Below are 23,443 nucleotides of genomic sequence, written 5' to 3'. Positions count from 1 at the left end.
TGCCGGCCGCCGCTTCTTTCAGCTATGAACTCGCGCTCAATTTGTAGTTGTGCAGGGCCGTTTATCGCAATCTCGTGCCGTTTTGACATGACGAGAATTGCAATAAAATAAACTCTTACACGGAGAGCTTAATTTATATGTGTGTTTTTCGACCAGTTCGTCCGAAAGTGCCTCCGAGCAATCAGACAATCTGCTTTTCAGGCGTCTCGTTGACAGCGTGCATGGCGACTTTTCGCCCGATAGAATGTCACATAAAACGGCACAGATTGTACCCACTGTCGCCTACGACCATACCACGTTGAATACACCCGATCTCGTCTGATCTCGGAAGTCAAGCAACGTTGGGCCCGGTTAGTACTTGCATGGGTGACCGGCTGGGAATACCGGGTGTAGTAGGCCGCCTTTTGCATTTTTTCACACAAACTCGATCGATTTGATTGCACGTACAACTATGAATGTCATCATTTGCCGGCCGCCGCTTCTTTCAGCTATGAACTCGCGCTCAATTTGTAGTTGTGCAGGGCCGTTTATCGCAATCTCGTGCCGTTTTGACATGACGAGAATTGCAATAAAATAAACTCTTACACGGAGAGCTTAATTTATATGTGTGTTTTTCGACCAGTTCGTCCGAAAGTGCCTCCGAGCAATCAGACAATCTGCTTTTCAGGCGTCTCGTTGACAGCGTGGCGACTTTTCGCCCGATAGAATGTCACATAAAACGGCACAGATTGTATCCACTGTCGCCTACGACCATACCACGTTGAATACACCCGATCTCGTCTGATCTCGGAAGTCAAGCAACGTTGGGCCCGGTTAGTACTTGCATGGGTGACCGGCTGGGAATACCGGGTGTAGTAGGCCGCCTTTTGCAATTTTTCACACAAACTCGATCAATTTGATTGCACGTACAACTATGAATGTCATCATTTGCCGGCCGCCGCTTCTTTCAGCTATGAACTCGCGCTCAATTTGTAGTTGTGCAGGGCCGTTTATCGCAATCTCGTGCCGTTTTGACATGACGAGAATTGCAATAAAATAAACTCTTACACGGAGAGCTTAATTTATATGTGTGTTTTTCGACCAGTTCGTCCGAAAGTGCCTCCGAGCAATCAGACAATCTGCTTTTCAGGCGTCTCGTTGACAGCGTGCATGGCGACTTTTCGCCCGATAGAATGTCACATAAAACGGCACAGATTGTACCCACTGTCGCCTACGACCATACCACGTTGAATACACCCGATCTCGTCTGATCTCGGAAGTCAAGCAACGTTGGGCCCGGTTAGTACTTGCATGGGTGACCGGCTGGGAATACCGGGTGTAGTAGGCCGCCTTTTGCATTTTTTCACACAAACTCGATCGATTTGATTGCACGTACAACTATGAATGTCATCATTTGCCGGCCGCCGCTTCTTTCAGCTATGAACTCGCGCTCAATTTGTAGTTGTGCAGGGCCGTTTATCGCAATCTCGTGCCGTTTTGACATGACGAGAATTGCAATAAAATAAACTCTTACACGGAGAGCTTAATTTATATGTGTGTTTTTCGACCAGTTCGTCCGAAAGTGCCTCCGAGCAATCAGACAATCTGCTTTTCAGGCGTCTCGTTGACAGCGTGCATGGCGACTTTTCGCCCGATAGAATGTCACATAAAACGGCACAGATTGTACCCACTGTCGCCTACGACCATACCACGTTGAATACACCCGATCTCGTCTGATCTCGGAAGTCAAGCAACGTTGGGCCCGGTTAGTACTTGCATGGGTGACCGGCTGGGAATACCGGGTGTAGTAGGCCGCCTTTTGCATTTTTTCACACAAACTCGATCGATTTGATTGCACGTACAACTATGAATGTCATCATTTGCCGGCCGCCGCTTCTTTCAGCTATGAACTCGCGCTCAATTTGTAGTTGTGCAGGGCCGTTTATCGCAATCTCGTGCCGTTTTGACATGACGAGAATTGCAATAAAATAAACTCTTACACGGAGAGCTTAATTTATATGTGTGTTTTTCGACCAGTTCGTCCGAAAGTGCCTCCGAGCAATCAGACAATCTGCTTTTCAGGCGTCTCGTTGACAGCGTGGCGACTTTTCGCCCGATAGAATGTCACATAAAACGGCACAGATTGTATCCACTGTCGCCTACGACCATACCACGTTGAATACACCCGATCTCGTCTGATCTCGGAAGTCAAGCAACGTTGGGCCCGGTTAGTACTTGCATGGGTGACCGGCTGGGAATACCGGGTGTAGTAGGCCGCCTTTTGCATTTTTTCACACAAACTCGATCAATTTGATTGCACGTACAACTATGAATGTCATCATTTGCCGGCCGCCGCTTCTTTCAGCTATGAACTCGCGCTCAATTTGTAGTTGTGCAGGGCCGTTTATCGCAATCTCGTGCCGTTTTGACATGACGAGAATTGCAATAAAATAAACTCTGACACGGAGAGCTTAATTTATATGTGTGTTTTTCGACCAGTTCGTCCGAAAGTGCTTCACAGCAATCAGACAATCTGCTTTTCAGGCGTCTCGTTGACAGCGTGGCGACTTTTCGCCCGATAGAATGTCACATAAAACGGCACAGATTGTATCCACTGTCGCCTACGACCATACCACGTTGAATACACCCGATCTCGTCTGATCTCGGAAGTCAAGCAACGTTGGGCCCGGTTAGTACTTGCATGGGTGACCGGCTGGGAATACCGGGTGTAGTAGGCCGCCTTTTGCAGTTTTTCACACAAACTCGATCAATTTGATTGCACGTACAACTATGAATGTCATCATTTGCCGGCCGCCGCTTCTTTCAGCTATGAACTCGCGCTCAATTTGTAGTTGTGCAGGGCCGTTTATCGCAATCTCGTGCCGTTTTGACATGACGAGAATTGCAATAAAATAAACTCTTACACGGAGAGCTTAATTTATATGTGTGTTTTTCGACCAGTTCGTCCGAAAGTGCCTCCGAGCAATCAGACAATCTGCTTTTCAGGCGTCTCGTTGACAGCGTGCATGGCGACTTTTCGCCCGATAGAATGTCACATAAAACGGCACAGATTGTACCCACTGTCGCCTACGACCATACCACGTTGAATACACCCGATCTCGTCTGATCTCGGAAGTCAAGCAACGTTGGGCCCGGTTAGTACTTGCATGGGTGACCGGCTGGGAATACCGGGTGTAGTAGGCCGCCTTTTGCATTTTTTCACACAAACTCGATCGATTTGATTGCACGTACAACTATGAATGTCATCATTTGCCGGCCGCCGCTTCTTTCAGCTATGAACTCGCGCTCAATTTGTAGTTGTGCAGGGCCGTTTATCGCAATCTCGTGCCGTTTTGACATGACGAGAATTGCAATAAAATAAACTCTTACACGGAGAGCTTAATTTATATGTGTGTTTTTCGACCAGTTCGTCCGAAAGTGCCTCCGAGCAATCAGACAATCTGCTTTTCAGGCGTCTCGTTGACAGCGTGCATGGCGACTTTTCGCCCGATAGAATGTCACATAAAACGGCACAGATTGTACCCACTGTCGCCTACGACCATACCACGTTGAATACACCCGATCTCGTCTGATCTCGGAAGTCAAGCAACGTTGGGCCCGGTTAGTACTTGCATGGGTGACCGGCTGGGAATACCGGGTGTAGTAGGCCGCCTTTTGCATTTTTTCACACAAACTCGATCGATTTGATTGCACGTACAACTATGAATGTCATCATTTGCCGGCCGCCGCTTCTTTCAGCTATGAACTCGCGCTCAATTTGTAGTTGTGCAGGGCCGTTTATCGCAATCTCGTGCCGTTTTGACATGACGAGAATTGCAATAAAATAAACTCTTACACGGAGAGCTTAATTTATATGTGTGTTTTTCGACCAGTTCGTCCGAAAGTGCCTCCGAGCAATCAGACAATCTGCTTTTCAGGCGTCTCGTTGACAGCGTGGCGACTTTTCGCCCGATAGAATGTCACATAAAACGGCACAGATTGTATCCACCGTCGCCTACGACCATACCACGTTGAATACACCCGATCTCGTCTGATCTCGGAAGTCAAGCAACGTTGGGCCCGGTTAGTACTTGCATGGGTGACCGGCTGGGAATACCGGGTGTAGTAGGCCGCCTTTTGCATTTTTTCACACAAACTCGATCAATTTGATTGCACGTACAACTATGAATGTCATCATTTGCCGGCCGCCGCTTCTTTCAGCTATGAACTCGCGCTCAATTTGTAGTTGTGCAGGGCCGTTTATCGCAATCTCGTGCCGTTTTGACATGACGAGAATTGCAATAAAATAAACTCTGACACGGAGAGCTTAATTTATATGTGTGTTTTTCGACCAGTTCGTCCGAAAGTGCTTCACAGCAATCAGACAATCTGCTTTTCAGGCGTCTCGTTGACAGCGTGGCGACTTTTCGCCCGATAGAATGTCACATAAAACGGCACAGATTGTATCCACTGTCGCCTACGACCATACCACGTTGAATACACCCGATCTCGTCTGATCTCGGAAGTCAAGCAACGTTGGGCCCGGTTAGTACTTGCATGGGTGACCGGCTGGGAATACCGGGTGTAGTAGGCCGCCTTTTGCAGTTTTTCACACAAACTCGATCAATTTGATTGCACGTACAACTATGAATGTCATCATTTGCCGGCCGCCGCTTCTTTCAGCTATGAACTCGCGCTCAATTTGTAGTTGTGCAGGGCCGTTTATCGCAATCTCGTGCCGTTTTGACATGACGAGAATTGCAATAAAATAAACTCTTACACGGAGAGCTTAATTTATATGTGTGTTTTTCGACCAGTTCGTCCGAAAGTGCCTCCGAGCAATCAGACAATCTGCTTTTCAGGCGTCTCGTTGACAGCGTGGCGACTTTTCGCCCGATAGAATGTCACATAAAACGGCACAGATTGTATCCACTGTCGCCTACGACCATACCACGTTGAATACACCCGATCTCGTCTGATCTCGGAAGTCAAGCAACGTTGGGCCCGGTTAGTACTTGCATGGGTGACCGGCTGGGAATACCGGGTGTAGTAGGCCGCCTTTTGCATTTTTTCACACAAACTCGATCAATTTGATTGCACGTACAACTATGAATGTCATCATTTGCCGGCCGCCGCTTCTTTCAGCTATGAACTCGCGCTCAATTTGTAGTTGTGCAGGGCCGTTTATCGCAATCTCGTGCCGTTTTGACATGACGAGAATTGCAATAAAATAAACTCTTACACGGAGAGCTTAATTTATATGTGTGTTTTTCGACCAGTTCGTCCGAAAGTGCCTCCGAGCAATCAGACAATCTGCTTTTCAGGCGTCTCGTTGACAGCGTGCATGGCGACTTTTCGCCCGATAGAATGTCACATAAAACGGCACAGATTGTACCCACTGTCGCCTACGACCATACCACGTTGAATACACCCGATCTCGTCTGATCTCGGAAGTCAAGCAACGTTGGGCCCGGTTAGTACTTGCATGGGTGACCGGCTGGGAATACCGGGTGTAGTAGGCCGCCTTTTGCATTTTTTCACACAAACTCGATCAATTTGATTGCACGTACAACTATGAATGTCATCATTTGCCGGCCGCCGCTTCTTTCAGCTATGAACTCGCGCTCAATTTGTAGTTGTGCAGGGCCGTTTATCGCAATCTCGTGCCGTTTTGACATGACGAGAATTGCAATAAAATAAACTCTTACACGGAGAGCTTAATTTATATGTGTGTTTTTCGACCAGTTCGTCCGAAAGTGCCTCCGAGCAATCAGACAATCTGCTTTTCAGGCGTCTCGTTGACAGCGTGCATGGCGACTTTTCGCCCGATAGAATGTCACATAAAACGGCACAGATTGTACCCACTGTCGCCTACGACCATACCACGTTGAATACACCCGATCTCGTCTGATCTCGGAAGTCAAGCAACGTTGGGCCCGGTTAGTACTTGCATGGGTGACCGGCTGGGAATACCGGGTGTAGTAGGCCGCCTTTTGCATTTTTTCACACAAACTCGATCAATTTGATTGCACGTACAACTATGAATGTCATCATTTGCCGGCCGCCGCTTCTTTCAGCTATGAACTCGCGCTCAATTTGTAGTTGTGCAGGGCCGTTTATCGCAATCTCGTGCCGTTTTGACATGACGAGAATTGCAATAAAATAAACTCTTACACGGAGAGCTTAATTTATATGTGTGTTTTTCGACCAGTTCGTCCGAAAGTGCCTCCGAGCAATCAGACAATCTGCTTTTCAGGCGTCTCGTTGACAGCGTGGCGACTTTTCGCCCGATAGAATGTCACATAAAACGGCACAGATTGTATCCACTGTCGCCTACGACCATACCACGTTGAATACACCCGATCTCGTCTGATCTCGGAAGTCAAGCAACGTTGGGCCCGGTTAGTACTTGCATGGGTGACCGGCTGGGAATACCGGGTGTAGTAGGCCGCCTTTTGCATTTTTTCACACAAACTCGATCAATTTGATTGCACGTACAACTATGAATGTCATCATTTGCCGGCCGCCGCTTCTTTCAGCTATGAACTCGCGCTCAATTTGTAGTTGTGCAGGGCCGTTTATCGCAATCTCGTGCCGTTTTGACATGACGAGAATTGCAATAAAATAAACTCTGACACGGAGAGCTTAATTTATATGTGTGTTTTTCGACCAGTTCGTCCGAAAGTGCTTCACAGCAATCAGACAATCTGCTTTTCAGGCGTCTCGTTGACAGCGTGGCGACTTTTCGCCCGATAGAATGTCACATAAAACGGCACAGATTGTATCCACTGTCGCCTACGACCATACCACGTTGAATACACCCGATCTCGTCTGATCTCGGAAGTCAAGCAACGTTGGGCCCGGTTAGTACTTGCATGGGTGACCGGCTGGGAATACCGGGTGTAGTAGGCCGCCTTTTGCAGTTTTTCACACAAACTCGATCAATTTGATTGCACGTACAACTATGAATGTCATCATTTGCCGGCCGCCGCTTCTTTCAGCTATGAACTCGCGCTCAATTTGTAGTTGTGCAGGGCCGTTTATCGCAATCTCGTGCCGTTTTGACATGACGAGAATTGCAATAAAATAAACTCTTACACGGAGAGCTTAATTTATATGTGTGTTTTTCGACCAGTTCGTCCGAAAGTGCCTCCGAGCAATCAGACAATCTGCTTTTCAGGCGTCTCGTTGACAGCGTGGCGACTTTTCGCCCGATAGAATGTCACATAAAACGGCACAGATTGTATCCACTGTCGCCTACGACCATACCACGTTGAATACACCCGATCTCGTCTGATCTCGGAAGTCAAGCAACGTTGGGCCCGGTTAGTACTTGCATGGGTGACCGGCTGGGAATACCGGGTGTAGTAGGCCGCCTTTTGCATTTTTTCACACAAACTCGATCAATTTGATTGCACGTACAACTATGAATGTCATCATTTGCCGGCCGCCGCTTCTTTCAGCTATGAACTCGCGCTCAATTTGTAGTTGTGCAGGGCCGTTTATCGCAATCTCGTGCCGTTTTGACATGACGAGAATTGCAATAAAATAAACTCTTACACGGAGAGCTTAATTTATATGTGTGTTTTTCGACCAGTTCGTCCGAAAGTGCCTCCGAGCAATCAGACAATCTGCTTTTCAGGCGTCTCGTTGACAGCGTGCATGGCGACTTTTCGCCCGATAGAATGTCACATAAAACGGCACAGATTGTACCCACTGTCGCCTACGACCATACCACGTTGAATACACCCGATCTCGTCTGATCTCGGAAGTCAAGCAACGTTGGGCCCGGTTAGTACTTGCATGGGTGACCGGCTGGGAATACCGGGTGTAGTAGGCCGCCTTTTGCATTTTTTCACACAAACTCGATCAATTTGATTGCACGTACAACTATGAATGTCATCATTTGCCGGCCGCCGCTTCTTTCAGCTATGAACTCGCGCTCAATTTGTAGTTGTGCAGGGCCGTTTATCGCAATCTCGTGCCGTTTTGACATGACGAGAATTGCAATAAAATAAACTCTTACACGGAGAGCTTAATTTATATGTGTGTTTTTCGACCAGTTCGTCCGAAAGTGCCTCCGAGCAATCAGACAATCTGCTTTTCAGGCGTCTCGTTGACAGCGTGCATGGCGACTTTTCGCCCGATAGAATGTCACATAAAACGGCACAGATTGTACCCACTGTCGCCTACGACCATACCACGTTGAATACACCCGATCTCGTCTGATCTCGGAAGTCAAGCAACGTTGGGCCCGGTTAGTACTTGCATGGGTGACCGGCTGGGAATACCGGGTGTAGTAGGCCGCCTTTTGCATTTTTTCACACAAACTCGATCAATTTGATTGCACGTACAACTATGAATGTCATCATTTGCCGGCCGCCGCTTCTTTCAGCTATGAACTCGCGCTCAATTTGTAGTTGTGCAGGGCCGTTTATCGCAATCTCGTGCCGTTTTGACATGACGAGAATTGCAATAAAATAAACTCTTACACGGAGAGCTTAATTTATATGTGTGTTTTTCGACCAGTTCGTCCGAAAGTGCCTCCGAGCAATCAGACAATCTGCTTTTCAGGCGTCTCGTTGACAGCGTGGCGACTTTTCGCCCGATAGAATGTCACATAAAACGGCACAGATTGTATCCACTGTCGCCTACGACCATACCACGTTGAATACACCCGATCTCGTCCGATCTCGGAAGTTAAGCAACGTTGGGCCCGGTTAGTACTAACCGGGCCCAACGTTGCTTGACTTCTGAGATCGGACGAGATCGGGTATATTCAACGTGGTATGGTCGTAGGCAAGTGTGGTTACCAATTCTGACGTTTTATGTGACAATTTCCGTCGCCATGCTGTCGACGAGACGCCAGAAAAGCAGATTGTCTGATTGCGCTGGGGCATTTTCTACCCGTCTGCCAGCGGTCGAATATCGTTGGCATCCTGCTCTGTTCTTGTATCTTGTCGACAAACACACAAGTAAGCTCTCGCTGTCAGAGTAGTTATTTTATTGCACTTTCTGTAATGTCAAAACAGTACGAGAGTTTGATATAATGAAAATGTGTTAGGCGGATTACAATTCCAAATTTCGCGCGATAATTCCTTTGAAAATAAAGCACAGCAATCGAATTGATCGAGTTTGTGCGGAGAAAAAAATGCAAAAGCCTACACGCACCCGGTATTCCCAGCCGGTCACCCATGCAAGTACTAACTGAGCCCAACGCCGCTTAACTTCCGAGATCAGACGAGATCGGGTGTATTCAACGTGGTATGGTCGTAGGCGACAGTGGATACAATCTGTGCCGTTTTACGTGACATTTTTCGTTCATCTCAGGCGAAAAGTCGCCACGCTACCAACGATGAGACGCCTGAAAAGCAGATTGTCTGATTGCGCCGAGGCACTTTCGGCCCAATAACTGGAAAGAAAAGTCTGCTAGCGGTCGAATATCGTTGGCATCCTGCTCTGTTCTTGTATCTTGTCGACAAACACACAAGTAAGCTCTCGCTGTCAGAGTAGTTATTTTATTGCACTTTCTGTCATGTCAAAACAGTACGAGAGTTTGATATAATGAAAATGTGTTAGGCGGATTACAATTCCAAATTTCGCGCGATAATTCATTTGAAAATAAAGCACAGCAATCGAATTGATCGAGTTTGTGCGGAAAAAAAAATGCAAAAGCCTACACGCACCCGGTATTCCCAGCCGGTCACCCATGCAAGTACTAACTGAGCCCAACGCCGCTTAACTTCCAAGATCAGACGAGATCGGGTGTATTCAACGTGGTATGGTCGTAGGCGACAGTGGTTAGAATCTGTGCCGTTTTATGTGACATTTTCCGTTGTCTCGGGCGAAAAGTCGCCACGCTGTCAACGAGACGTCTGAAAAGCAGATTGTCTGATTGCGCTGGGGCATTTCCAACCCGTCTGCCAGCGGTCGAATATCGTTGGCATCCTGCTCTGTTCTTGTATCTTGTCGACAAACACACAAGTAAGCTCTCGCTGTCAGAGTAGTTATTTTATTGCACTTTTCGTCATGTGAAAACAGCACGAGATTTCGATATAATGACAATGTGTTAGGCCTAGTATAACTACAAATTGAAATAAGCGGTGGCCAGCAAATGGTGACATTTATAGTTGTACGTAGGCCTACGTGCGCATACAAAACAGTTGCAATCTAATTGATCGAGTTTGTGCGACAAAAATGCAAAAGCCGTCTACTACACATGGTATTTCCAGCCGGTCACCCATGCAAGTACTAACCGGGCCCAACGTTGCTTGACTTCCGAGATCGGACGAGATCGGGTATATTCAACGTGGTATGGTCGTAGGCAAGTGTGGTTACCAATTCTGACGTTTTATGTGACAATTTCCGTCGCCATGCTGTCGACGAGACGCCAGAAAAGCAGATTGTCTGATTGCGCTGGGGCATTTTCAACCCGTCTGCCAGCGGTCGAATATCGTTGGCATCCTGCTCTGTTCATGTATCTTGTCGACAAACACACAAGTAAGCTCTCGCTGTCAGAGTAGTTATTTTATTGCACTTTCTGTCATGTCAAAACAGTATACGAGAGTTTGATATAATGAAAATGTGTTAGGCGGATTACAATTCCAAATTTCGTGCGATAATTCATTTGAAAATAAAGCACAGCAATCGAATTGATCGAGTTTGTGCGGAAAAAAAAATGCAAAAGCCTACACGCACCCGATATTCCCAGCCGGTCACCCATGCAAGTACTAACTGAGCCCAACGCCGCTTAACTTCCGAGATCAGACGAGATCGGGTGTATTCAACGTGGTGTGGTCGTAGGCGACAGTGGATACAATCTGTGCCGTTTTACGTGACATTTTTCGTTCATCTCAGGCGAAAAGTCGCCACGCTACCAACGATGAGACGCCTGAAAAGCAGATTGTCTGATTGCGCCGAGGCACTTTCGGCCCAATAACTGGAAAGAAAAGTCTGCTAGCAGTCGAATATCATTGGCGTCCTGCCCTGTTCTTGTATCTGGTCGACAAACACACAAGTAAGCTCTCGCTGTCAGAGTAGTTATTTTATTGCACTTTTCGTCATGTGAAAACAGCACGAGATTTCGATATAATGACAATGTGTTAGGCCTAGTATAACTACAAATTGAAATAAGCGGCGGCCAGCAAATGGTGACATTTATAGCTGTACGTAGGCCTACGTGCGCATACAAAACAGTTGCAATCTAATTGATCGAGTTTGTGCGACAAAAATGCAAAAGCCGTCTACTACACACGGTATTCCCAGCCGGTCACCCATGCAAGTACTAACCGGGCCCAACGTTGCTTGACTTCCGAGATCAGACGAGATCGGGTGTATTCAACGTGGTATGGTCGTAGGCGACAGTGGATACAATCTGTGCCGTTTTACGTGACATTTTTCGTTCATCTCAGGCGAAAAGTCGCCACGCTGCCAACGATGAGACGCCTGAAAAGCAGATTGTCTGATTGCGCTGGGGCATTTTCAACCTGTCTGCCAGCGGTCGAATATCGTTGGCATCCTGCTCTGTTCTTGTATCTTGTCGACAAACACACAAGTAAGCTCTCGCTGTCAGAGTAGTTATTTTATTGCACTTTTCGTCATGTGAAAACAGCACGAGATTTCGATATAATGACAATGTGTTAGGCCTAGTATAATTACAAATTGAAATAAGCGGCGGCCAGCAAATGGTGACATTTATAGTTGTACGTAGGCCTACGTGCGCATACAAAACAGTTGCAATCTAATTGATCGAGTTTGTGCGACAAAAATGCAAAAGCCGTCTACTACACACGGTATACCCAGCCGGTCACCCATGCAAGTACTAACCGGAACCAACGTTGCTTGACTTCCGAGATCAGACGAGATCGGGTGTCTTCAACGTGGTATGGTCGTAGGCGACAGTGGATACAATCTGTGCCGTTTTACGTGACATTATTCGTTCATCTCAGGCGAAAAGTCGCCACGCTGCCAACGATGAGACGCCTGAAAAGCAGATTGTCTGATTGCGCTGGGGCATTTTCAACCTGTCTGCCAGCGGTCGAATATCGTTGGCATCCTGCTCTGTTCTTGTATCTTGTCGACAAACACACAAGTAAGCTCTCGCTGTCAGAGTAGTTATTTTATTGCACTTTTCGTCATGTGAAAACAGCACGAGATTTCGATATAATGACAATGTGTTAGGCCTAGTATAATTACAAATTGAAATAAGCGGCGGCCAGCAAATGGTGACATTTATAGTTGTACGTAGGCCTACGTGCGCATACAAAACAGTTGCAATCTAATTGATCGAGTTTGTGCGACAAAAATGCAAAAGCCGTCTACTACACATGGTATTCCCAGCCGGTCACCCATGCAAGTACTAACCGGGCCCAACGTTGCTTGACTTCCGAGATCGGACGAGATCGGGTATATTCAACGTGGTATGGTCGTAGGCAAGTGTGGTTACCAATTCTGACGTTTTATGTGACAATTTCCGTCGCCATGCTGTCGACGAGATGCCAGAAAAGCAGATTGTCTGATTGCGCTGGGGCATTTTCAACCCGTCTGCCAGCGGTCGAATATCGTTGGCATCCTGCTCTGTTCTTGTATCTTGTCGACAAACACACAAGTAAGCTCTCGCTGTCAGAGTAGTTATTTTATTGCACTTTCTGTCATGTCAAAACAGTACGAGAGTTTGATATAATGAAAATGTGTTAGGCGGATTACAATTCCAAATTTCGCGCGATAATTCATTTGAAAATAAAGCACAGCAATCGAATTGATCGAGTTTGTGCGAAAAAAAAAATGCAAAAGCCTACACGCACCCGGTATTCCCAGCCGGTCACCCATGCAAGTACTAACTGAGCCCAACGCTGCTTAACTTCCGAGATCAGACGAGATCGGGTGTATTCAACGTGGTATGGTCGTAGGCGACAGTGGATACAATCTGTGCCGTTTTACGTGACATTTTTCGTTCATCTCAGGCGAAAAGTCGCCACGCTACCAACGATGAGACGCCTGAAAAGCAGATTGTCTGATTGCGCCGAGGCACTTTCGGCCAAATAACTGGAAAGAAAAGTCTGCTAGCGGTCGAATATCATTGGCGTCCTGCCCTGTTCTTGTATCTGGTCGACAAACACACAAGTAAGCTCTCGCTGTCAGAGTAGTTATTTTATTGCACTTTTCGTCATGTGAAAACAGCACGAGATTTCGATATAATGTCAATGTGTTAGGCCTAGTATAACTACAAATTGAAATAAGCGACGGCCAGCAAATGATGACATTTATAGTTGTACGTAGGCCTACGTGCGCATACAAAACAGTTGCAATCTAATTGATCGAGTTTGTGCGACAAAAATGCAAAAGCCGTCTACTACACACGGTATTCCCAGCCGGTCACCCATGCAAGTACTAACCGGAACCAACGTTGCTTGACTTCCGAGATCAGACGAGATCGGGTGTATTCAACGTGGTATGGTCGTAGGCGACAGTGGATACAATCTGTGCCGTTTTACGTGACATTTTTCGTTCATCTCAGGCGAAAAGTCGCCACGCTGCCAACGATGAGACGCCTGAAAAGCAGATTGTCTGATTGCGCTGGGGCATTTTCAACCTGTCTGCCAGCGGTCGAATATCGTTGGCATCCTGCTCTGTTCTTGTATCTTGTCGACAAACACACAAGTAAGCTCTCGCTGTCAGAGTAGTTATTTTATTGCACTTTTCGTCATGTGAAAACAGCACGAGATTTCGATATAATGACAATGTGTTAGGCCTAGTATAATTACAAATTGAAATAAGCGGCGGCCAGCAAATGGTGACATTTATAGTTGTACGTAGGCCTACGTGCGCATACAAAACAGTTGCAATCTAATTGATCGAGTTTGTGCGACAAAAATGCAAAAGCCGTCTACTACACATGGTATTCCCAGCCGGTCACCCATGCAAGTACTAACCGGGCCCAACGTTGCTTGACTTCCGAGATCGGACGAGATCGGGTATATTCAACGTGGTATGGTCGTAGGCAAGTGTGGTTACCAATTCTGACGTTTTATGTGACAATTTCCGTCGCCATGCTGTCGACGAGATGCCAGAAAAGCAGATTGTCTGATTGCGCTGGGGCATTTTCAACCCGTCTGCCAGCGGTCGAATATCGTTGGCATCCTGCTCTGTTCTTGTATCTTGTCGACAAACACACAAGTAAGCTCTCGCTGTCAGAGTAGTTATTTTATTGCACTTTCTGTCATGTCAAAACAGTACGAGAGTTTGATATAATGAAAATGTGTTAGGCGGATTACAATTCCAAATTTCGCGCGATAATTCATTTGAAAATAAAGCACAGCAATCGAATTGATCGAGTTTGTGCGGAAAAAAAAATGCAAAAGCCTACACGCACCCGGTATTCCCAGCCGGTCACCCATGCAAGTACTAACTGAGCCCAACGCTGCTTAACTTCCGAGATCAGACGAGATCGGGTGTATTCAACGTGGTATGGTCGTAGGCGACAGTGGATACAATCTGTGCCGTTTTACGTGACATTTTTCGTTCATCTCAGGCGAAAAGTCGCCACGCTACCAACGATGAGACGCCTGAAAAGCAGATTGTCTGATTGCGCCGAGGCACTTTCGGCCAAATAACTGGAAAGAAAAGTCTGCTAGCGGTCGAATATCATTGGCGTCCTGCCCTGTTCTTGTATCTGGTCGACAAACACACAAGTAAGCTCTCGCTGTCAGAGTAGTTATTTTATTGCACTTTTCGTCATGTGAAAACAGCACGAGATTTCGATATAATGTCAATGTGTTAGGCCTAGTATAACTACAAATTGAAATAAGCGACGGCCAGCAAATGATGACATTTATAGTTGTACGTAGGCCTACGTGCGCATACAAAACAGTTGCAATCTAATTGATCGAGTTTGTGCGACAAAAATGCAAAAGCCGTCTACTACACACGGTATTCCCAGCCGGTCACCCATGCAAGTACTAACCGGAACCAACGTTGCTTGACTTCCGAGATCAGACGAGATCGGGTGTATTCAACGTGGTATGGTCGTAGGCGACAGTGGATACAATCTGTGCCGTTTTACGTGACATTTTTCGTTCATCTCAGGCGAAAAGTCGCCACGCTGCCAACGATGAGACGCCTGAAAAGCAGATTGTCTGATTGCGCTGGGGCATTTTCAACCTGTCTGCCAGCGGTCGAATATCGTTGGCATCCTGCTCTGTTCTTGTATCTTGTCGACAAACACACAAGTAAGCTCTCGCTGTCAGAGTAGTTATTTTATTGCACTTTTCGTCATGTGAAAACAGCACGAGATTTCGATATAATGACAATGTGTTAGGCCTAGTATAACTACAAATTGAAATAAGCGGCGGCCAGCAAATGGTGACATTTATAGTTGTACGTAGGCCTACGTGCGCATACAAAACAGTTGCAATCTAATTGATCGAGTTTGTGCGACAAAAATGCAAAAGCCGTCTACTACACATGGTATTCCCAGCCGGTCACCCATGCAAGTACTAACCGGGCCCAACGTTGCTTGACTTCCGAGATCGGACGAGATCGGGTATATTCAACGTGGTATGGTCGTAGGCAAGTGTGGTTACCAATTGTGACGTTTTATGTGACAATTTCCGTCGCCATGCTGTCGACGAGACGCCAGAAAAGCAGATTGTCTGATTGCGCTGGGGCATTTTCAACCCGTCTGCCAGCGGTCGAATATCGTTGGCATCCTGCTCTGTTCTTGTATCTTGTCGACAAACACACAAGTAAGCTCTCGCTGTCAGAGTAGTTATTTTATTGCACTTTCTGTCATGTCAAAACAGTACGAGAGTTTGATATAATGAAAATGTGTTAGGCGGATTACAATTCCAAATTTCGCGCGATAATTCATTTGAAAATAAAGCACAGCAATCGAATTGATCGAGTTTGTGCGGAAAAAAAATGCAAAAGCCTACACGCACCCGGTATTCCCAGCCGGTCACCCATGCAAGTACTAACTGAGCCCAACGCCGCTTAACTTCCGAGATCAGACGAGATCGGGTGTATTCAACGTGGTATGGTCGTAGGCGACAGTGGATACAATCTGTGCCGTTTTACGTGACATTTTTCGTTCATCTCAGGCGAAAAGTCGCCACGCTACCAACGATGAGACGCCTGAAAAGCAGATTGTCTGATTGCGCCGAGGCACTTTCGGCCCAATAACTGGAAAGAAAAGTCTGCTAGCGGTCGAATATCATTGGCGTCCTGCCCTGTTCTTGTATCTGGTCGACAAACACACAAGTAAGCTCTCGCTGTCAGAGTAGTTATTTTATTGCACTTTTCGTCATGTGAAAACAGCACGAGATTTCGATATAATGACAATGTGTTAGGCCTAGTATAACTACAAATTGAAATAAGCGGCGGCCAGCAAATGGTGACATTTATAGTTGTACGTAGGCCTACGTGCGCATACAAAACAGTTGCAATCTAATTGATCGAGTTTGTGCGACAAAAATGCAAAAGCCGTCTACTACACACGGTATTCCCAGCCGGTCACCCATGCAAGTACTAACCGGAACCAACGTTGCTTGACTTCCGAGATCAGACGAGATCGGGTGTATTCAACGTGGTATGGTCGTAGGCGACAGTGGATACAATCTGTGCCGTTTTACGTGACATTTTTCGTTCATCTCAGGCGAAAAGTCGCCACGCTGCCAACGATGAGACGCCTGAAAAGCAGATTGTCTGATTGCGCTGGGGCATTTTCAACCTGTCTGCCAGCGGTCGAATATCGTTGGCATCCTGCTCTGTTCTTGTATCTTGTCGACAAACACACAAGTAAGCTCTCGCTGTCAGAGTAGTTATTTTATTGCACTTTTCGTCATGTGAAAACAGCACGAGATTTCGATATAATGACAATGTGTTAGGCCTAGTATAATTACAAATTGAAATAAGCGGCGGCCAGCAAATGGTGACATTTATAGTTGTACGTAGGCCTACGTGCGCATACAAAACAGTTGCAATCTAATTGATCGAGTTTGTGCGACAAAAATGCAAAAGCCGTCTACTACACATGGTATTCCCAGCCGGTCACCCATGCAAGTACTAACCGGGCCCAACGTTGCTTGACTTCCGAGATCGGACGAGATCGGGTATATTCAACGTGGTATGGTCGTAGGCAAGTGTGGTTACCAATTCTGACGTTTTATGTGACAATTTCCGTCGCCATGCTGTCGACGAGACGCCAGAAAAGCAGATTGTCTGATTGCGCTGGGGCATTTTCAACCCGTCTGCCAGCGGTCGAATATCGTTGGCATCCTGCTCTGTTCTTGTATCTTGTCGACAAACACACAAGTAAGCTCTCGCTGTCAGAGTAGTTATTTTATTGCACTTTCTGTCATGTCAAAACAGTACGAGAGTTTGATATAATGAAAATGTGTTAGGCGGATTACAATTCCAAATTTCGCGCGATAATTCATTTGAAAATAAAGCACAGCAATCGAATTGATCGAGTTTGTGCGGAAAAAAATGCAAAAGCCTACACGCACCCGGTATTCCCAGCCGGTCACCCATGCAAGTACTAACTGAGCCCAACGCCGCTTAACTTCCGAGATCAGACGAGATCGGGTGTATTCAACGTGGTATGGTCGTAGGCGACAGTGGATACAATCTGTGCCGTTTTACGTGACATTTTTCGTTCATCTCAGGCGAAAAGTCGCCACGCTACCAACGATGAGACGCCTGAAAAGCAGATTGTCTGATTGCGCCGAGGCACTTTCGGCCCAATAACTCGAAAGAAAAGTCTGCTAGCGGTCGAATATCATTGGCGTCCTGCCCTGTTCTTGTATCTGGTCGACAAACACACAAGTAAGCTCTCGCTGTCAGAGTAGTTATTTTATTGCACTTTTCGTCATGTGAAAACAGCACGAGATTTCGATATAATGACAATGTGTTAGGCCTAGTATAACTACAAATTGAAATAAGCGGCGGCCAGCAAATGGTGACATTTATAGTTGTACGTAGGCCTACGTGCGCATACAAAACAGTAGCAATCTAATTGATCGAGTTTGTGCGACAAAAATGCAAAAGCCGTCTACTACACACGGTATTCCCAGCCGGTCACCCATGCAAGTACTAACCGTTTTGTGATGTTTATTCAAATATGTACATAAAATTTCAAAAATTTCATAAAGAAAATCTTTCCCCATCATCGGGTCATCTCGTCTCAGCCGTTGCCGAAGTAGGATTTGTATACGCGGTCGTAGTAGACGCCGTCGTAAGTTGGCGCTCGTAGTCGCTCGTCTCATCTCATCTCATCGTAGCAGTCGATGTCGATTCGTGGTCGCGGTCGTAGAAGGAGCCGCCAGTACTTGGCGCTCGTTTGCGTCTGATTTTCATATAAATTCGGCGGAGTGGTGGTGGGTGGGGTAGGAATAGGGTAGGGGTGGGTGGGGTAGGAATAGGGCATGGGTGGTGGTGGATATGGTAGATTGGGGGAGTAGGTGTTGGTTTAGGGGTGGGGTAGAGTGGGATGGGAGGTTTGGTGGTTTGGATAGGTTGTAGGTGGATTGGTTGCGTTTTGCGGGTCGATAAATGCAACATGATTTATCGCGTGAGCGTTTAAATGGCTCGCTTAAATTATTCGGTATATTTTACTTCTTATATCTTGGATGCGTTGGTCAATATTTTGGGCGTATTCATTTTGTATGTCGAGTGCGTTTTTCCATTCCCACACAAGGGTTTTCACGTTCATAAAAGCTTTTATTATAGTCGGAGCTTGCGGTCCGTCGTAGACGTTGCGTATGATCTCGTCGGGTGTAGCGTCAATAGTCGTTTGCAGGTCGTTCTCGAGATCCTGTATTACAAGAGAGAACAGTTTTTTGTAAGTTGCGCATTCGGCGAAGGTGTGACGCAGAGTATCTTCGGCGTGTTGGCAGAATTTGCATTTGTTTTTCAAGTAGGCGTCTTTTCTTCTTACCCAGCCTTCGTTGGTTTTTCTGGAGCCTGTAAAGTAGCTCTCAGTGTTAATTCGATACGAAATCTCACGTTTCTTGTTGTCAATGTGATCTTTGATATTGGGCTGGTATAGCCATATCTCTTTCCAGTCCGCCATGCGGCTTCCTCCTTGTTGCGTCTTCGTTTTAACAAGGATTTTGTACATTTCTTTCTGGCTTAGTTCTTGTATATCCTGTGATCGGCTTTTAATTACGTCGAATATTTCCTTTTCCTTCTTCCATTCCTCCGTCAATGTATTTCTGTGAGGGTAGAGGTTGTTGTATAAATTGCAATTTATGTCGCTCACCTTCGTTGTGAGATTGTATATCGCTTCTGCATGCCAGATATCAATCGGGTTCTCGAGTCGACTAAGTTGTTGTAGTCTTTTTGCTCTCTTTGCTTGTGTTGCAGATTCGATATCTGGCATATCAATCCCTCCTTCTGGCTTAGGTCTGATCAGTTGCATTCTGCTTTTTTGCTCGAGTTTCTCAGGACTCCACAGTAGGCCGAAGACGAGGCGTTCGAGTTGCTTGAGCTTGTCGCCTGGAATTTGCTTGTTGGCATATGTATAAGTTATTTTGCTAATTATGTATGCCTTAATCGCCATTATTTTACCAATCCAAGAAAGTCGTTTTGATTTAATATGCCTTACGCTTTTCTCGACTCCTTGCCAGAGTCTGTCGAAGTTCATTTGCAGTTCGCTTTCACCGTGGTATAGGCCCAGTATCTTAATTACTGGCTTTAGCATATCTGCGTGCGCAGTTTTTTGCAGTTTGATACGCGATTTTTCGTTCAGCGGTAGGATTTCCGTCTTGTCTGTGTTGATATCTTGACCTGTCACTCTGTGCAAGCTTTGATATTCGTTGATGACTGTGGCAATAGAGTCAGTTGTTCTTAGATACAGTGTGACGTCATCAGCAAATTGGTCTAATGTATGCTCTATCCCGCCGATTCGGATACCCTTGATGTTGTCGTTAGTGCATTATTATTATTATTATTATTAATGACACATTTACAGTGGCGCTTATCGCCTTTTTCAGGCTTTGTGCACCACGACACGAATATTTGTAAAGTTCATGGGTCTTTGTCTTCAGTAATCTTGGGGACGACTTCTTCGATCTTTCTCTCATTCATACGTCAGACTCTCTCACATCCATGCGTCCCCGTCGTGGTCTTTGCTGCCGACTTCTACCACGGCTCACTTTCGTTCTGGGCTTTTCAATGCACTGCAACCGCAGTGAGGTCGGCGATGAGGAGCCCAGAGAAACCTCCGACACATAGAAACATGGCAGAGCCGAGACTCGAACCACCAACCATTGGTGTCGTGACTGCAGTGTTTAACCAACTGCGCCACTCGCTTCCCGTCGTTAGTGCATAATTTGTGGGCTAGCGGGTCTGCGCTAATCGCGTATAGCGTCATACTCAAAGGACATCCTTGTCTAATGCCCCTCGTACAATTTACGTTGGCTGCTTGGAGGCCGTTAACCTCAAGGGTCGCAATAGGATTATCATATATAGCTTTGATCACTTTAAGAGTTTCTCTCGTGACGGGCAGTTTACCAAGCACTTTGAAGAGCATTTGGTGATTCACCTTATCAAAGGCTTTCCTTGCGTCTATTGTCATTATATAACCTTCCAAAGGTTTTTCTTGATGATAATTAACAATTGCACTCACATTGTTGTGTATCACGTCCATTTGTCTTCCGGGAATTCCCGCTTTCTGTGTCATGTTGATGTTGCTCGAAATTTCCTCAACCAGTCTGTTGTTGAGAATTTTCGCCATTATTTTGTAGTCCGTGTTTAACAGCGAAATGGGTCGCCAGTTCGCTAAATCCTTTTTGTCCTTTCCTTTGTGAATCAAAATAATTTTAGCACGTTTCCAGCTATGCGGTATGTTTCCGTATATTAGCGCGTTGTTTATGATTTCTGTTAATCTCGAACCAATGTTTTGCCACATTGCAAGGTAGAATTCCACTGTCAGGCCGTCGAAACCCGGTGACCTTTCCCTGTTCATTGCTTTCAGTATTTGTAATATTTCGCTAGATTGTATTACCGATGTTTGTTCATTGTCTTTCCCGTGCATGCAGTCGTGTTGGTACGATGATAGATATTCGTCTTGATCGTACGAATTAATGCCGTCGTGTCGGGTCCACAATTCTGTGTAAAATTGTTCAATCTGGTTAGCAATAATATTACGGTCGGTCGTTACCGTTCCATCTCTGAGCTGAAGTTCTTTAAGCTCGGTCTTGCGCCGTCTGGTCTTCAATTCTTGCCAAAATTGTCTCGTCGTGTTAGGTTCACCTTCGCAACGGTCAATTTTGGTTAACATGCGCAATTTTCCCTTTACCCTCTGATACGTTATCTGAGGATCACAGGTTTTATATTTGTCTATTTCATATCTCTTGCTTACGTTGGCAATTCTATCTTTTAGTCTGTCCCACCATTGTTGAATTCCGTGGCAGTGTTGAATATTATTCTCTTCAAAGCTTATGAGATTAGATATTATATCTCGGTACACGTCATCACGCAAAATGTCATTATTACACTTCCAATTTTTTCTTCCCCATAGAGTGCTTGGCTCAATTGCGAGTGTTATTGTCGGACTTATGTGGTCAGCCACAAGGTTATTTTCATGTCCTGCATTCTGGACGTGGCTCATGAGTTCACAAGATGCGTAGAAACGATCTAGTCTCCTCGCGTTTTTTCCAGTGACGTAAGTGAATACTTCGGCAAGAGGATGTTTACTCCTAAACACGTCAATCAGTTCCGCGTCGTTAGTTAGCTTTTCAAAGTGTCTCTCGGCGCTTCTGACATGGAGGTTCTGTTTAATTCGAGTGTCTTTTTTGTCAATAATTAGGTTGAAATCACCACCCATTATAACCGGGACTTCAATTTCATGGATTTCTGATTCTAGTTTGATTAGGAAATCGTCACGTAACTTTCTGGCATCTGCGGATTGTCCAGACGGGGCATAAATATTTATTATGGCTATTGGGCATTTGTCAATTTGGATGCAGAGGCATTGGGCACGGTTTTCGATCATGCTATAGTGGCGTAAAATTTTACCTTCGTGATGTTCTTTAATCATTATCGCAGTGCCAGAATATTGTCTCACTTCGTTCTTTGTGTTGAAGTAGATAATAAATCCGATATCCGCTGCCCAGTTACGTATATCCACATTATCGATCTTATGCGTTTCCTGAATCAATAATATATCCAAATTCGATGTCTGTATATATTGTTCCAAATCCTGTAGTCTGTTTGATAATCCATTTACGTTAACCGTTAACCGGGCCCAACGTTGCTTGACTTCCGAGATCGGACGAGATCGGGTATATTCAACGTGGTATGGTCGTAGGCGACAGATTGTGACAGTTTCTGCCGTTTTATGTGACATTGTCCGTTTCTCTAAGCATAAGGCGATCGCGATATAATTAAAATGCGTTAGGCCGACTACAATTACAAATTCCGCGGGATAGTTCATATGAGAATAGTGCACAGCAATCGAATTGATCGAGTTTGTGCGACAAAAGTGCAAAAGCCGCCTACCTACACCCGGTATTCCCAGCCGGTCACCCATGCAAGTACTAACCGGGCCCAACATTGCTTGACTTCCGAGATCGGACGAGATCGGGTGTATTCAACGTGGTATGGTCGTAGGCGACAGCGGTTACGATCTGTGCCGTTTTATGTGACAATTTCCGTCGCCATGCTGTCGACGAGACGCCAGAAAAGCACATTGTCTGATTGCGCCGGGGCATTTTCGACCCATCTGCCAGTGGTCGAATATCGTTGGCATCCTGCTCTGTTCTTGTATCTTGTCGACAAACACACAAGTAAGCTCTCGCTGTCAGAGTAGTTATTTTATTGCACTTTTCGTCATGTGAAAACAGCACGAGATTTCGATATAATGACAATGTGTCAGGCCTAGTATAACTACCAATTGAAATAAGCGGCGGCCAGCAAATGATGACAATCATAGTTGTACGTAGGCCTACGTGCGCATACAAAACAGTTGCAATCAAAACGATCGAGTTTGCGCACAAAAAATGCAAAAGCCGCCTACCTACACCCGGTATTCCCAGCCGGTCACCCATGCAAGTACTAACCGGGCCCAACATTGCTTGACTTCCGAGATCGGACGAGATCGGGTGTATTCAACGTGGTATGGTCGTAGGCGACAGTGGTTACGATTTGTGCCGTTTTATGTGACAATTTCCGTCGCCATGCTGTCGACGAGACGCCAGAATAGTAGATAGTCTTATTGCGCCGAGGCACTTTCTGACCAATTAGAGGTCGAATATCATTGGCGTCCTGCTCTGTTCTTGTGTCTGGTCGAAAAACAGACAAGTACGCTCTCGCTGTCAGAGTAGTTATTTTATTGGAATTTTCGTCATGTCAAAACAGCACGAGATTGCGATATCATGAAAATGTGTTAGGCCGACTACAATTACAAATTTCGCGCGATACTTCATACGTGAATACAGCGCAGCGATCAAATTGATCGAGTTTG

The 23,443-nt window shown here is 46.0% G+C and overlaps 1 long non-coding RNA gene, 25 other non-coding genes and 12 pseudogenes across 26 annotated transcripts in view; 19 read left to right on the top strand and 19 right to left on the bottom strand.

Annotated features, from left to right (window-relative positions):
• LOC145444709 (uncharacterized) overlaps nucleotides 1–23,443 on the top strand; it is a 231,741-nt gene that overhangs the window by 91,262 nt on the left and 117,036 nt on the right. The gene's annotated exons all lie outside the window — the stretch shown is intronic.
• On the top strand, nucleotides 281–399 carry LOC145452475 (5S ribosomal RNA). Its single transcript, XR_013919388.1, has one exon. It is a non-coding gene; the product is annotated as a 5S ribosomal RNA (ribosomal RNA).
• LOC145452408 (5S ribosomal RNA) lies at nucleotides 743–861 on the top strand. Its single transcript, XR_013919348.1, has one exon. It is a non-coding gene; the product is annotated as a 5S ribosomal RNA (ribosomal RNA).
• LOC145452332 (5S ribosomal RNA) lies at nucleotides 1,209–1,327 on the top strand. Its single transcript, XR_013919304.1, has one exon. It is a non-coding gene; the product is annotated as a 5S ribosomal RNA (ribosomal RNA).
• Nucleotides 1,675–1,793, top strand: LOC145452257 (5S ribosomal RNA). The gene has a single exon (XR_013919273.1). It is a non-coding gene; the product is annotated as a 5S ribosomal RNA (ribosomal RNA).
• Nucleotides 2,137–2,255, top strand: LOC145452181 (5S ribosomal RNA). The gene has a single exon (XR_013919229.1). It is a non-coding gene; the product is annotated as a 5S ribosomal RNA (ribosomal RNA).
• Nucleotides 2,599–2,717, top strand: LOC145452116 (5S ribosomal RNA). Its single transcript, XR_013919203.1, has one exon. It is a non-coding gene; the product is annotated as a 5S ribosomal RNA (ribosomal RNA).
• LOC145452047 (5S ribosomal RNA) lies at nucleotides 3,065–3,183 on the top strand. The gene has a single exon (XR_013919179.1). It is a non-coding gene; the product is annotated as a 5S ribosomal RNA (ribosomal RNA).
• On the top strand, nucleotides 3,531–3,649 carry LOC145451974 (5S ribosomal RNA). Its single transcript, XR_013919150.1, has one exon. It is a non-coding gene; the product is annotated as a 5S ribosomal RNA (ribosomal RNA).
• Nucleotides 3,993–4,111, top strand: LOC145451902 (5S ribosomal RNA). The gene has a single exon (XR_013919123.1). It is a non-coding gene; the product is annotated as a 5S ribosomal RNA (ribosomal RNA).
• LOC145451837 (5S ribosomal RNA) lies at nucleotides 4,455–4,573 on the top strand. The gene has a single exon (XR_013919077.1). It is a non-coding gene; the product is annotated as a 5S ribosomal RNA (ribosomal RNA).
• On the top strand, nucleotides 4,917–5,035 carry LOC145451768 (5S ribosomal RNA). Its single transcript, XR_013919030.1, has one exon. It is a non-coding gene; the product is annotated as a 5S ribosomal RNA (ribosomal RNA).
• Nucleotides 5,383–5,501, top strand: LOC145451254 (5S ribosomal RNA). The gene has a single exon (XR_013918769.1). It is a non-coding gene; the product is annotated as a 5S ribosomal RNA (ribosomal RNA).
• On the top strand, nucleotides 5,849–5,967 carry LOC145450522 (5S ribosomal RNA). The gene has a single exon (XR_013918509.1). It is a non-coding gene; the product is annotated as a 5S ribosomal RNA (ribosomal RNA).
• Nucleotides 6,311–6,429, top strand: LOC145454444 (5S ribosomal RNA). Its single transcript, XR_013920133.1, has one exon. It is a non-coding gene; the product is annotated as a 5S ribosomal RNA (ribosomal RNA).
• On the top strand, nucleotides 6,773–6,891 carry LOC145453756 (5S ribosomal RNA). Its single transcript, XR_013919897.1, has one exon. It is a non-coding gene; the product is annotated as a 5S ribosomal RNA (ribosomal RNA).
• LOC145453030 (5S ribosomal RNA) lies at nucleotides 7,235–7,353 on the top strand. Its single transcript, XR_013919613.1, has one exon. It is a non-coding gene; the product is annotated as a 5S ribosomal RNA (ribosomal RNA).
• Nucleotides 7,701–7,819, top strand: LOC145452296 (5S ribosomal RNA). Its single transcript, XR_013919287.1, has one exon. It is a non-coding gene; the product is annotated as a 5S ribosomal RNA (ribosomal RNA).
• Nucleotides 8,167–8,285, top strand: LOC145450169 (5S ribosomal RNA). Its single transcript, XR_013918444.1, has one exon. It is a non-coding gene; the product is annotated as a 5S ribosomal RNA (ribosomal RNA).
• On the bottom strand, nucleotides 9,138–9,257 carry LOC145454699 (5S ribosomal RNA; annotated as a pseudogene).
• On the bottom strand, nucleotides 9,653–9,772 carry LOC145450717 (5S ribosomal RNA; annotated as a pseudogene).
• Nucleotides 10,187–10,305, bottom strand: LOC145450635 (5S ribosomal RNA; annotated as a pseudogene).
• Nucleotides 10,665–10,784, bottom strand: LOC145450799 (5S ribosomal RNA; annotated as a pseudogene).
• Nucleotides 11,220–11,338, bottom strand: LOC145453967 (5S ribosomal RNA). The gene has a single exon (XR_013919990.1). It is a non-coding gene; the product is annotated as a 5S ribosomal RNA (ribosomal RNA).
• Nucleotides 11,757–11,875, bottom strand: LOC145451052 (5S ribosomal RNA; annotated as a pseudogene).
• Nucleotides 12,294–12,412, bottom strand: LOC145454081 (5S ribosomal RNA). Its single transcript, XR_013920035.1, has one exon. It is a non-coding gene; the product is annotated as a 5S ribosomal RNA (ribosomal RNA).
• Nucleotides 12,770–12,889, bottom strand: LOC145454146 (5S ribosomal RNA; annotated as a pseudogene).
• On the bottom strand, nucleotides 13,325–13,443 carry LOC145450862 (5S ribosomal RNA; annotated as a pseudogene).
• On the bottom strand, nucleotides 13,862–13,980 carry LOC145454080 (5S ribosomal RNA). The gene has a single exon (XR_013920034.1). It is a non-coding gene; the product is annotated as a 5S ribosomal RNA (ribosomal RNA).
• On the bottom strand, nucleotides 14,338–14,457 carry LOC145454139 (5S ribosomal RNA; annotated as a pseudogene).
• On the bottom strand, nucleotides 14,893–15,011 carry LOC145450857 (5S ribosomal RNA; annotated as a pseudogene).
• LOC145454079 (5S ribosomal RNA) lies at nucleotides 15,430–15,548 on the bottom strand. The gene has a single exon (XR_013920033.1). It is a non-coding gene; the product is annotated as a 5S ribosomal RNA (ribosomal RNA).
• LOC145454694 (5S ribosomal RNA) lies at nucleotides 15,905–16,024 on the bottom strand (annotated as a pseudogene).
• Nucleotides 16,460–16,578, bottom strand: LOC145450849 (5S ribosomal RNA; annotated as a pseudogene).
• LOC145454078 (5S ribosomal RNA) lies at nucleotides 16,997–17,115 on the bottom strand. The gene has a single exon (XR_013920032.1). It is a non-coding gene; the product is annotated as a 5S ribosomal RNA (ribosomal RNA).
• LOC145454682 (5S ribosomal RNA) lies at nucleotides 17,471–17,590 on the bottom strand (annotated as a pseudogene).
• LOC145453841 (5S ribosomal RNA) lies at nucleotides 22,473–22,592 on the bottom strand. The gene has a single exon (XR_013919939.1). It is a non-coding gene; the product is annotated as a 5S ribosomal RNA (ribosomal RNA).
• Nucleotides 22,990–23,109, bottom strand: LOC145453833 (5S ribosomal RNA). The gene has a single exon (XR_013919936.1). It is a non-coding gene; the product is annotated as a 5S ribosomal RNA (ribosomal RNA).

The sequence above is a fragment of the Botryllus schlosseri genome, chromosome 1 (genome assembly GCF_051294905.1).
Source record: "Botryllus schlosseri isolate E-star chromosome 1, Bs_hap1, whole genome shotgun sequence".
NCBI classification, from domain to species: domain Eukaryota; kingdom Metazoa; phylum Chordata; class Ascidiacea; order Stolidobranchia; family Styelidae; genus Botryllus; species Botryllus schlosseri.
This window is presented reverse-complemented; position numbering and strand designations above follow the sequence as displayed.